This window comes from Arachis ipaensis, chromosome B03 (genome assembly GCF_000816755.2).
Source record: "Arachis ipaensis cultivar K30076 chromosome B03, Araip1.1, whole genome shotgun sequence".
NCBI classification, from domain to species: domain Eukaryota; kingdom Viridiplantae; phylum Streptophyta; class Magnoliopsida; order Fabales; family Fabaceae; genus Arachis; species Arachis ipaensis.
In genome coordinates, this window is record NC_029787.2 from 52,974,985 (window position 1) to 52,987,870 (window position 12,886).

Genomic DNA, 12,886 nt, shown 5'->3' on the forward strand with positions numbered 1-12,886 from the left:
GCCTGTAGAAGCTCAGGAACTCATTGAGATGGTTGCAAATAACCTATTCATGTACACTTCTGAAAGGAACCCTGTGAATAATGGGACAAATCAGAAGAAATGAGTTCTTGAGATTGATACTCTGAATGCCATATTGGCTCAGAACAAAATATTGACTCAACAAGTCAATATGATTTCTCAGAGTCTGTCTGGAATGCAAGCAGCAATAGGTAGTACCAAAGAAGCTTCATCTGAAGAAGAAGCTTATGATCCTGAGAACCCAGCAATGGAAGAGGTGAATTACATGGGAGAACCCTATGGAAACACCTATAATCCTTCATGGAGAAATCATCCAAATCTCTCATGGAAGGACCAGCAGAGGCCTCAACAAGGCTTCAACAACAGTAAATGGTGGAAGAAATAGGTTTAGCAATAGCAAGCCTTTTCCATCATCTTCTCAGCAACAAACAGAGAATTCTAAGCAGAGCCACTCTAACTTAGCAACTGTAATCTCTGATCTATCTAAGACCACTCAAAGTTTCATGACTGAAACAAGGTCCTCTATTAGAAATTTGGAGGCACAGGTGGGTCAGCTGAGTAAGAAAGTTACTGAACTCCCTCCTAGTACTCTCCCAAGCAATACATAAGAGAACCCAAAGAGAGAATGCAAGGCCATAAACACGTCCCACATGGCCGAATGCATAGAGGAGAGAAAGGCAATGATTTCCACTGAGGAAGACCTCAATGGATGTCCACTGGCCTCCAAGGAGTTCTCTAATGAGGAACCATGGGAATCTGAGCCTCACACTGAGACCATAGAGATTCCATTGAATTTACTTCTGCCATTCATAAGCTCTGATGAGTATTCTTCCTCTGAAGAGGATGAAGATGTTATTGAAGAGCAAGTTGCTAAGTACCTTGAAGCAATCATGAAGCTAAATGCCAAGTTATTTGGTAATGAGACTTGGGAGGATGAACCCCCCTTGCTCTCCAAAGAACTGGATGACTTGACTAGGCAGAGATTACCTCAGAAGAGACAGGATCCTGGAAAGTTCTCAATACCTTGTACCATAAGCACCATGACCTTTGAGAGGGCTCTGTGTGACCTGGGGTTAAGTATAAACCTCATGCCACTCTCTGTAATGGAGAAGCTAGGGAGCCGTGAGGTACAAGCTGCAAGAATCTCACTAGAGATGACAGACAATTCAAGAAAACAGGCTTATGGACTTGTAGAGGATGTCTTGGTAAAGGTTGAAGGCCACTACATCCCTGCTGATTTCATAATCCTAGACATTGGGAAGTGTATGGATGAATCCATCATCCTTGGCAGACCCTTCCTAGACACAGCAAAAGTTGTGATTGATGTTGACAGAGGAGAATTGGTCCTTCGAGTGAATGAGGACTCCATTGTGTTTAAAGCTCAAGGATCTCCCTCTGTAACCATGGAGAGGAAGCATGAAAAGCTTCTCTCAATGCAAAGTCAAATAGAGCCCCCACATTCAAACTCTAAGTTTGGTGTTGGGAGGCCATCATCATGCTCTGAGTATTTGTAAGGCTCCATGAGAGTCCACTGTCAAGCTATTGACATTAAAGAAGCGCTTGTTGGGAGGTAACCCAATTTTATTTAATCATATCTATTTATTTTTCATTGTTATTTTATGTTTTCTGTAGGTTGATGATCATGTGAAGCCACAAAAACAACTGAAAAAGCAAAAATAGAATGAAAAACAGTATTAAAAATAGCACACCCTGGAGGAGAAGCTTACTGGCGTTTAAACGCCAGTAAGGGTAGTAGAATGGGCGTTAAATGCCCAGTCTGGCACCATTCTGGGCGTTTAACGCCAGAAATGGGCACCAGACTGGCGTCTAATGCCAGAAATGGGCACATAGTTGGCGTTTAAATGCCAGAAAGGGGAGAAAAGCTGGCGTTAAACGCCAGAAATGGGCAGCAACCTGGCGTTTAACGCCAGGATTGGCAATCAAGGGGGTGTTTACACGCCACATGGTACAGGGATGAGAAATACTTGACACCTCAGGATCTGTGGACCCCACAGGATCCCCCACCTACCTCATCTCTCTCTCTCTTCTTCATACCTTCCCATAACACCCTTCCCCAAATACCCTTCACCAATCACCTCAATACCTCTTCCCCAAAAACCCCTCACCTATCAAATCCTACCCTCTTCTCCATAATATCTTCACCAATCCACATCCATCCACCATAGATCCCCACCTACCTCACCATTCAAATTCAAACCACTTTCCTTCCCAAACCCACCCATACATGGCCGAACCCTACCCCTCTCTCCACTCCTATATAAACCCATCTTCACTCATTCATTTTCACACATCATACACACGACTTCTCCCCCTTGGCCGAACCACAAAACCCCCTCCATCTCCTCTATTTTATTCTTCTACTCTTTTCTTTCTTCTTTTACTCGAGAACGAGCAAACCTTCTAAGCTTGGTGTGGTAAAAGCTAAAAGCTTTTTGTTTTTCCATAACCATTTATGGAACCTAAGGCTAGAGAAACCTCTAGAAAGAGGAAAGGGAAGGCAAAAGCTTCCGCCTCCGAGTCATGGTAGATGGAGAGATTCATCTCAAAGATCCATCAAGATCACTTCTATGAAGTTGTGGCCAAGAAGAAGGTGATCCTCGAGGTCCCTTTCAAACTCAAAAAGGGTGAATATCCAGAGATCCGACATGAGATTCGAAGAAGAGGTTGGGAAATTCTCACCAACCCCATTCAACAAGTCAGAATCTTAATGGTTCAGAAGTTTTATGCCAATGCATGGATCACCAAGAACCATGATCAAAGTGTGAACCCGGACCCAAAGAATTGGCTTACAATGGTCCGGGGAAAATGCTTAGATTTTAGTCTGGAAAATGTAAGGTTGGCATTCAACTTGCCCATGATGCAAGGAGATGCACGCCCCTACACTAGAAGGGTAAACTTTGATCAAAGGTTGGACCAAGTCCTCATAGACATCTGTGAAGAGGGCGCTCAATGGAAGAGAGAGTCAAGAGGGAAGCCGGTTCAACTAAGAAGGCATGACCTCAAGCCCGTGGCTAAGGGATGGTTGGAGTTCATCCAACGCTCAATCATTCCTACTAGCAACCAGTCTGAAGTTACTATAGACTGAGCTATCATGATCCATAGCATCATGATTGGAGAGGAAGTAGAAGTTCATGAGGTTATATCCCTAGAACTCTACAAGGTGGCGGATAAGTCCTCTACTTTGGCAAGTTAGCCTTCCCTCATCTCATTTGTCACCTCTGCAATTCAGCTGGAATTGACAAAGAGGAAGACATCCTCATTGATGAGGACAAGCCCATCACTAAGAAAAGGATGGAGCAAACAAGAGAGCCCACTCATGGACAAGAGCATGAGAAAATTCCTCATCATGAAATTCCTGAGATGCCTTAAGGGATGCATTTTCCTCCACAAAACTATTGGGAGCAAATCAACACATCCCTATGAGAATTAAGTTCCAACATAGGACAACTAAGGGTGGAGAACCAAGTGCATTCCATCCTCCTCCATGAAATTAGAGAAGATCAAAGAGTCATGAGGGACGAGCAACAAAGGCAAGGAAGAGACATTGAGGAGCTCAAGGATTCCATAAGATCTTCAAGAGGAAGAACAAGCCGCCATCACTAAGGTGGACCCGTTCTTTAATTTCCTTGTTCTTATTTTTCTATTTTTCAAAAAATATGCTTTATGTTTATTTATGTTTGTGTCTTATTACATGATCACTAGTGTCTAAGTGTCAATGCCTTAAAGCTATGAATGTCCTATGAATCCTTCACCTTTCTTAAATGAAAAATGTTTTCTGAAAAAAGAAAAAGAGGTACATGAATTTCGAATTTTAAAATAGTTTAATTATTTTGATGTGGTGGAAATACCTTTTGTTTTTCTAAATGAATGCTTGAACAGTGCATATTTTTGAATTTGTTGTTCATGAATGTTAAAATTGTTGGCTCTTGAAAGAATGATGAAAAAGGAGAAATGCTATTGATAATCTGAAAAATCATAAAATTGATTCTTGAAGTAAGAAAAAGCAGTGAAAAGCTTGTAGAAAAAATATATGCGAAAAAAAAAAGAGGCAAAAAAATAAAGAAAAAAAAGAGAAAAAAAGAGAAAGAAAAAGCAAGCAGAAAAAGCCAATAGCCCTTTAAACCAAAAGGCAAGGATAAAATAAAAAGGATCCAAGGCTTTGAGCATTAGTGGATAGGAGGGCCCACAGGAATAAAATCCTGGCCTAAGCAGCTAAACCAAGTTGTCCCTAACCATGTGCTTGTGGCGTGAGGGTGTCAAGTGAAAAGCTTGAGACTGAGTGGTTAAAGTCTTGGTCCAAAACAATAAGAGAGTGCTTAAGAGCTCTGGACACCTCTAATTGGGGACTCTAGCAAAGCTGAGTCTCAATCTGAAAAGGTTCACCCAGTTATGTGTCTGTGGCATTTATGTATCCGGTGGTAATACTGGAAAACAAAATGCTTAGGGTCACGGCCAAGACTCATAAAGTAATTGTATTTAAGAATCAACATACTGAACTAGGAGAATCAATAACACTATCTGAATTCTGAGTTCCTATAGATGCCAATCATTCTTAACCTCAAAAGATAAAGTGAGATGCCAAAACTGTTCAGAAGCAAAAAGCTAATAGCCTCGCTCATCTAATTAAGACTGATCTTCATAGATATTTTTGGAATTCATTGTATATTCTCTTCTTTTTATCCTACTTTGTTTTTAGTTGCTTGGGGACAAGCAACAATTTAAGTTTGGTGTTGTGATGAGCGGATAATTTATACGATTTTTGGCATTGTTTTTAGGTAGTTTTTAATATATTTTAGTTACTTTTTATTATATTTTTATTAGTTTTTAAATAAAAATCACATTTTCTGGACTATACTATGAGTTTGTGTATTTTTCTGTAATTTCAGGTATTTTCTAGCTAAAATTGAGGGACCTGAGCAAAAATCTTATTCAGAGGCTGAAAAAGGACTGCAGATGCTGTTGGATTCTGACCTCCCTGCACTCAAAGTGGATTTTCTGGAGCTACAGATACCTAATTGGCATGCTCTCAATTGCATTGGAAAGTAGACATCCTGGGCTTTCCGGCGTTCTAAGTCAGCATAAAAATTCTGGCGTCAAAATGCAGAACTAGCATAAAAGCTGGAGTTAAACGCCCAAATTGGCACAAAAGCTAGCGTTTAACTTCAAGAAAAGTCTCTACATGTGAAAGCTACAATGCTCAGCCCAAGCACACACCAAGTGGGCCTGGAAGAGGATTTCTGCATTAATTACTTATTTCTGTAACCCTAGGCTACTAGTTCTCTATAAATAGGACCTTTTACTATTGTATTTTCATCTTGGTCATTCTGGTTCCCCCTCTGGGGCCGAAGCCAATGAACACCATTATCACTTTTGTATTTTCAATGGTGGAGTTTCTACACACCATAGATTAAGGTGTGGAGCTCTGCTATTCCTCATGAATTAATACAAAGTACTATTGTTTTTCTATTCAACTCAAGCCTATTTCTTCTCCAAGATATTCATTCGCACTCAAGAACATGATGAATGTGATGATTATGTGACACTCATCACCATTCTCACCTATGAACGCGTGCCTGACAACTACTTCTGTTCTACATGCAAACAAGCTTGAATGTGTATCTCTTGGATTTTTAATCTAAGATTAAAACCTTCGTGGTATAGGCTAGAATTATTGGCGGCCATTCTTGAGATTCGGAAAGTCTAAACCTTGTTTGTGGTATTCTGAGTATAATCTGGGAAGGGATGATCGTGACGAGCTTCAAACTCGCGAGTGTTGGGCGTAGTGATAGACGCAAAAGGATCAATGGATCCTATTCCAACATGATAAAGAACCGACAGATGATTAGCCGTGCAGTGACAGCACATTTGGACCATTTTCACTGAGAGGACGGGAGGTAGCCATTGACAACGGTGAAACCCAACATACAGCTTGCCATGGAATGGAGTATGAATGATTGGATGAAGGCAATAGGAAAGCAGAGGTTCAGAAGGAACAAAGCATCTTCATACGCTTGTCTGAAATTCTCACCAACGAATTACATAAGTATCTCTATCCTATTTTATATTTTATTCATCTTTTAATTATCAATTCTCCATAAGCATTTGAATCTGCCTGACTGATATTTACAAGATGACCATAGCTTGCTTCAAGCCAACAATCTCCGTGGGATCGACCCTTACTCACGTAAGGTTTATTACTTGGACGACCCAGTACACTTGCTGGTTAGTTGTGCGGAGTTGTGACAAAGAGTTGAGATTACAATTGTGTGTACCAAGTTGTTGGCGCCATTGATGATCACAATTTCGTGCACCAGTCCCCAAGCAACCAAAAACAAAATAGGATAAAAAGAAGAGAAAATACAATAAGTTTCAAATATCAATGAAGCTTAGTTCCAATTAGATGAGCAGGACTAGTAGCTTTTTGCTTCTGAACAGTTTTGGCATCTCACTTTATCCTTTGAAGTTCATAATGATTGGCATCCATAGGAACTCAGAATTCAGATAGTTGACACCTTCACGCCACAAGCACATGGTTAGGGACAGCTTGATTTAGTAGCTTAGGCCAGGATTTTATTCCTTTGAGCCCTCCTATCCATTAATGCTCAAAGCCTTGGATCCTTTTTACCCTTGCCTTTTAGTTTAAAAGGTTATTGGCTTTTTGCTCTTGCCTTTTGGTTTAAAGAGCTATTGGCTTTTTCTGCTTGCTTTTTCTTTTTCTTTCTTTTTTTCTTTATTGTTCGCTATTTTTTTCGCAAGCTTTTCATTTTTCACTACTTTCTCTTGCTTCAAGAATCAATTTTATGATTTTTCAGATTATCAATAACATTTCTCTTTTTCTATTATTCTTTCAAGAGCCAACAATTTTAACATTCATAAACTTCACTATAAAAAATATGCACTGTTCAAGCATTCATTCAGAAAATAAAAAGTATTGCCACCACATCAAAATAATTTTAAACTATTTTCAAGATAGAATTCGAAATTTATGTACTTCTTTTTTTTTCAGAAAACATTTTTCATTTAAGAAAGGTGAAGGATTCATGGAACATTCATAGCTTTAAGACATAGACACTAAACACTAATGATCATGTAATAAAGACAAAAACATAGATAGAACATAAAGCATAAAAACCGAAAAATAGAAAAATAAGAACAAGGAAATTAAAGAACGGGTCCACCTTAGTGACGGCGGCTAGTTCTTCCTTTTGAAGATCCTATGGAGTGCTTGAGCTCCTCAATATCTCTTCCTTGCCTTTGTTGCTCTTCCCTCATGGCTCTTTCTGAGGTCCATGAGTGGGCTTTCTTGTTTGCTCCATCCTCTTTCTAGTGATGGGCTTTTGATATGAATCTCTCCACTTAATTTCTTTGGGCATTTAACGCCTTCTTTACTGGGCGTTTTTCTGAACGCCCAGAATGCTGCCATTTCTGGCGTTAAATGCCCAGAATGCTGCCTGCATGGGCATTAAACGCCTATTCTGCTATCCTTACTAGCGTTTAAACACCAGTAAGCCTGTCCTCCAGGGTGTGCTATTTTTTAAGCTATTTTTGATTTTATTTTAATTCTGTAGCTGTTTTTATGATTCCACATGATCATCAACCTAAAGAAAACATAAACTAACAAAGGAAAATGAAATGAGAAAGTAATTAACATAGATAAATAAGATTCGGTTGCCTTTCAATAAGTGCTTCTTTAATGTCAATAGCTTGATAGTGAGCTCTTAGAGAGCTTCACAGAGACTCAGAGCTTAATGGTGGCCTCCCAACACCAAACTTAGGAGTTGAGTGTGGGGCTCTTTTTGACTCTGTATTGAGAGAAGCTTTTCATGCTTTCTCTCCATGGTTACAGAAGAAGATCCTTGAGCCTTAAACACAAGGTAATCCTCATTCAATTGAAGGACTAACTCTCCTCTGTCCACATCAATCACAACCATTGCTGTGGCTAGGAAGGGTCTTCCAAGGATAATGGATTCATCCTCATCCTTCCCGGTGTCTAGGATTATGAAGTCAGTAGGGATGTAAAGGCCTTCAACATTCACTAAGACATCCTCTACAAGTCCATAAGCCTGTTTCATTGATTTGTTTGCCATCTCTAATGAGATCCTTGCAGCTTGTACCTCAAAGATCCCTAGTTTCTCCATTACAGAGAGTGGTATGAGGTTTATTCCTGACCCCAGGTCACACAGAGCCTTCTCAAAGGTCATGGTGCCTATGGTACAAGGTATTAAGAACTTTCTGGTATCTGGTTTCTTCTGAGGTAATTTCTGTTGAACCAAGGCATTCAGTTTCATGATTGCTCCTAGATACCGAGCTGCTTGCTCTTCAACAATATCTTCATCCTCATCAGAGGAAGAATCTTCATCAGAGCTCATGAACTACAGTATTAAGTTCCATGGAATCTCTATGGTCTCTATATGAGCCTCAGATTCCTTTGGTTCCTCAATAGGGAACTCCTTATTGGTCAGTGGATGTCCAGCAAGGTCTTCCTCACTGGAAATCACTGCCTTTTTACTCTCTCTAGGTTTAGCCACTTTGGATATAGTTATGGCCTTGCACTCTCTTTTGGGATTCTCTTTTGTATTGCTTGGGAAAGTACTATGAGGAGTTTCAGTAACTCTTTTACTCAGCTGACCCACTTGTGCCTCCAGATTTCTAATGGAGGACCTTGTTTTAGTCATGAAACTGTGAGTGGTCTTAGTTAGATTAGAGACTATGGTTGCTAAGTCAGAGAGGCTCTGCTTAGAATTCTCTGTCTGTTGCTGAGAAGATGATGGAAAAGGCTTGCTATTGCCAAACCTATTTCTCCCATCATTATTATTATTGAAGCCTTGATTAGGCTTCTGCTGATCCTTCCATGAGAAGTTAGGATGATTTTTCCATGAAGGACTGTAAGTGTTTCCATAGGATTCTCCCATGTAATACACTTTTTCCATTCCAGGATTCTCAGGGTCATAAGCTTCTCCTTCAAAGGAAGCTTCTTTAGTACTGCCAGATGTAGCTTACATTCCAGTCAGATTCTGAGAAATCATATTGACTTGCTGAGTCAATATTTTATTCTGAGCCAATATGGCATTCAGAGTATCAATCTCAAGAACTCCTTTCTTCTGAGTCATCCCATTATTCACAAGATTTCTTTCAGAAGTGTACATGAACTGGTTATTTCTAACCATCTTAATGAGTTCCTGAGCTTCTGCAGGTGTTTTCTTCAAATAAAGAGATCTACCAGCAGAGTGGTCCAATGACATCTTGGACAACTCAGACAGACCATCATAGAATATACATAAGATGCTCCATTCTGAAAGCATATCAGAAGGACACCTTCTGATCAATTGCTTGTATCTTTGCCAAGCTTCATAGAGGGATTCACCTTCCTTCTATCTGAAGGTTTGGACTTCCACTCTAAGCTTGCTCATCTTTTGAGGTGGAAAGAATTTGGCCAAGAAAGCATTGACCAACTTTTCCCAAGAGTTCAGGCTTTCTTTAGGTTGTGAGTCCAACCATATCCTAGCTCTGTCTCTTACAGCAAAGGGAAAAAGCATAAGTCTGTAGACCTTGGGATTAATCCCATTGGTCTTAATAGTGTCACAGATTAGCAAGAATTCAGCTAAGAACTGATGAGGATCTTCCAATGGAAGTCCATGAAACTTGCAATTCTGCTGCATTAGAGAAACTAATTGAGGCTTAAGCTCAAAGTTGTTTGCTCCAATTGTAAGAATTGAGATGCTTCTTCCATAGAAGTCAGAAGTTGGTGCAGTAAAGTCACCAAGCATCTTCTTTGCATCTCCACCATTGTTGTTGGGTTCGGCTGCCTTGTCTGCTTCTTTTTCAAAAATTTTTGTAAGGTCCTCTCTGTCAAAGTCCTTTCAGGTTCAGGATCAGCTTTAACAAGAATGTCTTTATCCCTGTTCCTGCTCATATGAGAAAGAAGAGAATAGAAAAGAAGAGGAATCCTCTATGTCACATTATAGAAATTTCTTTATGTGTCAGAGGAAAAGAAGAATAGAATGAAGAAGGAAGAAGAAATTCGAACACACACAGAGAGAGAGAGGGAGAGGGAGAGAGAGGGTTCGAATTACTAAATGAGTAGAAGAGAAGTGTTATTGAATAAATAAATAGAAAGAGATGAGAGAGAGATTATTCGAATATTAATTAAAAGAAAAGAAAAATATTTTTGTTTTTATTTTAATTATAAGTTAGAATTCGAAATTTAAGAAAAGAAGTAAAAGCAAATTGAAAACTAAATAAATAAATTAATTAAAAAGATTTTTGAAAAATTTGTTAGTTAGTTTTCGAAATTAATGAGAGAAAAAAGTAGTTAGGTGGTTTTGAAAAAGCTAAGAAATAGTAAACTTTTTAAAATTAAAACAAACAACTCAAGTGGTTAATTGAAAAAGATTTGAAAATAAATTTTGAAAAGATAAGAAGTTAGAAAAAGATTTTGAAATTAAAATTTTTAAAAAAGATATGATTGAAATTTATTTTGAAAAATAATTGAAATAGAAATTAAAAAGATTTGATTTTTAAAATTAAAGTTGATGACTTGACTAACAAGAAACTAAAAAATATGATTCTAGAATTTAAAGATTGAACCTTTCTTAACAAGAAAGTAACAAACTTGAAATTTTTGAATCAAAACATTAATTGTTAGCAAGGATTTTCGAAAATATGAAATAAAATTAAAAAAAAGATTTTGAAAAATTAGTTTTAAAATTTTCAAAAAAATTAAAAGAAAAATAAAAAAGATTTTGAAAAATTTTAAAAATGAAATTTGAAAATCATAAAAAAAATTGAAAAAGAATTGATTTTGAAAAATATTTGAAAAGATAAAGTTTTTAAATTGAAATTTTGACTTGACTAACAAGAAACAACTAAATTTTAAAAAATTTTGACCAAGTCAACTCAAAATTTCGAAAATTATAAGAAGAATAAGAAAAAGATATATTTTTTTTACTTTTGCATTTTTAATGAGGAGAGAGAAAAACAACAAAATGAAACAAAACATAAAAATTTAAGATCAAAACAAATAATACATGCAAGAACACTTTGAATGTCAAGATGAACACCAAGAACACTTTGAAGATCATGATGAACATCAATAACATATTTTTGAAAATTTTTAAGAAAAGAAAGACATGCAAGACACCAAACTTAGAAATTTTTTTTTATGTTTAGACACTATGAATTCGAAAATGCATATGAAAAATAATAAAAAACACAAAACAAGAAAATCACAAGATTAAACAAAGAAAACCATCAAGAACAACTTGAAGATCAAGAAAGAACACATGATGAATTTTCGAAAATCTAAGAAAAATTAAAAACATGCAGTTGACGCCAAACTTAAAATTTGACACAAGACTCAAACAAGAAACACAAAATTTTTTTTTGGCTTTATGATTTTATTAAATATTTTTTTTGTATTTTTTTCGAAAATAAAGATAAAAAACTTAAACATAAAATAAAATTACCCAATCTAAGCAACAAGATGAACCATCAGTTGTTCAAACTCAAACAATCCCTGGAAACGGCGCCAAAAACTTGGTGCACGGAATTATGATCACACTTTTCACAACTCCGGTACAACTAACCAGCAAGTGCACTGGGTCGTCCAAGTAATACCTTACGCGAGTAAGGGTCGATCCCACGGAGATTGTCGGCTTGAAGCAAGCTATGGTCACCCTGTAAATCTTAGTCAGGCGGATTCAATTTGTTATGAGTTTTGATAATTGAAAGATAAATAAAATGTAAATTAAAATAAATATACTTATGAAATTCATTGGTGGGAATTTCAGATAAGCGTTTGGAGATGCTTTGTTGCTTCTGAACCTCTGTCAGTTCTCACTTGTGTTGGAATAGGATCTCTCTATCCTTTTGCACACTGTCACTGCGCCCAACATTTGCGAGTTTGAAGCTCGTCACAGTCATCCCTTCCCAAATCCTACTCGGAATACCACAGACAAGGTTTAGACTTTCCGGATCTCAGGAATGCTGCTAATTGGTTCTAGCCTCTACCACGAAGGTTCTAATCTCATAGACTCAAGAGACTATACTCAGGCTATCGTCCAATGACTACGTTGAACAACATGTAGACCGCTTGTGGTTGTCAGGCACGCGGATCTTGGCTAAGCGAGTAACGAAGATAGTTGGTGGTTGTCACGGGTCACCCCTTCATTCTGACTTAACTGAATTAAGTACAAGAGTATATCTTGGAGAAGAAGTAAGGGTGAATTGAAAGAGAAACAATAGTCCTTGCAATAATTCATGAAGAACGGCAAAGCTCCGCACCTTAATCTATGAGGTGTAGAAACTCCACCGTAGAAAATACATAAGAGAAAAAGGTCTAGGCATGGCCGAATGGCCAGCCTCCAAAACGTAACCTAAAAGTCCTAAGATGATAAGATTATAAAGTGTGAATACAATAGTAAAAAGTGCTATTTATACTAAACTAGTTACTAAGGATTACAGAAATTGAGTAACTAAGTGTAGAGAGTGCAGAAATCCGCTTTCGGGGCCCACTTTGTGAGTGCTTGGGCTGAGCATTGAGCTTTACACGTGCATAGGCCTTTTCTAGAGTTAAATACCATCTTGGATGCCAGTTTGGGCGTTTAACTCCAGTTCTGGTGCCAGTTCTGGCGTTTTACGCCAGAAAAGGGTCTCTGGTTCGCGTTTAGACGCCAGTTTGGGCCATCAAATCTCGGGAAAAATATAGACTATTATATATTGCTTGAAAGCCTAAGATGTCTAATTTTCAACGCAATTGAGAGCGTGCCAATTGGGCTTCTATAGCTCCAGAAAATCCACTTTGAGTGCAGGAGGGTCAGAATCCAACAGCATCTGCAGTCTTTTCTCA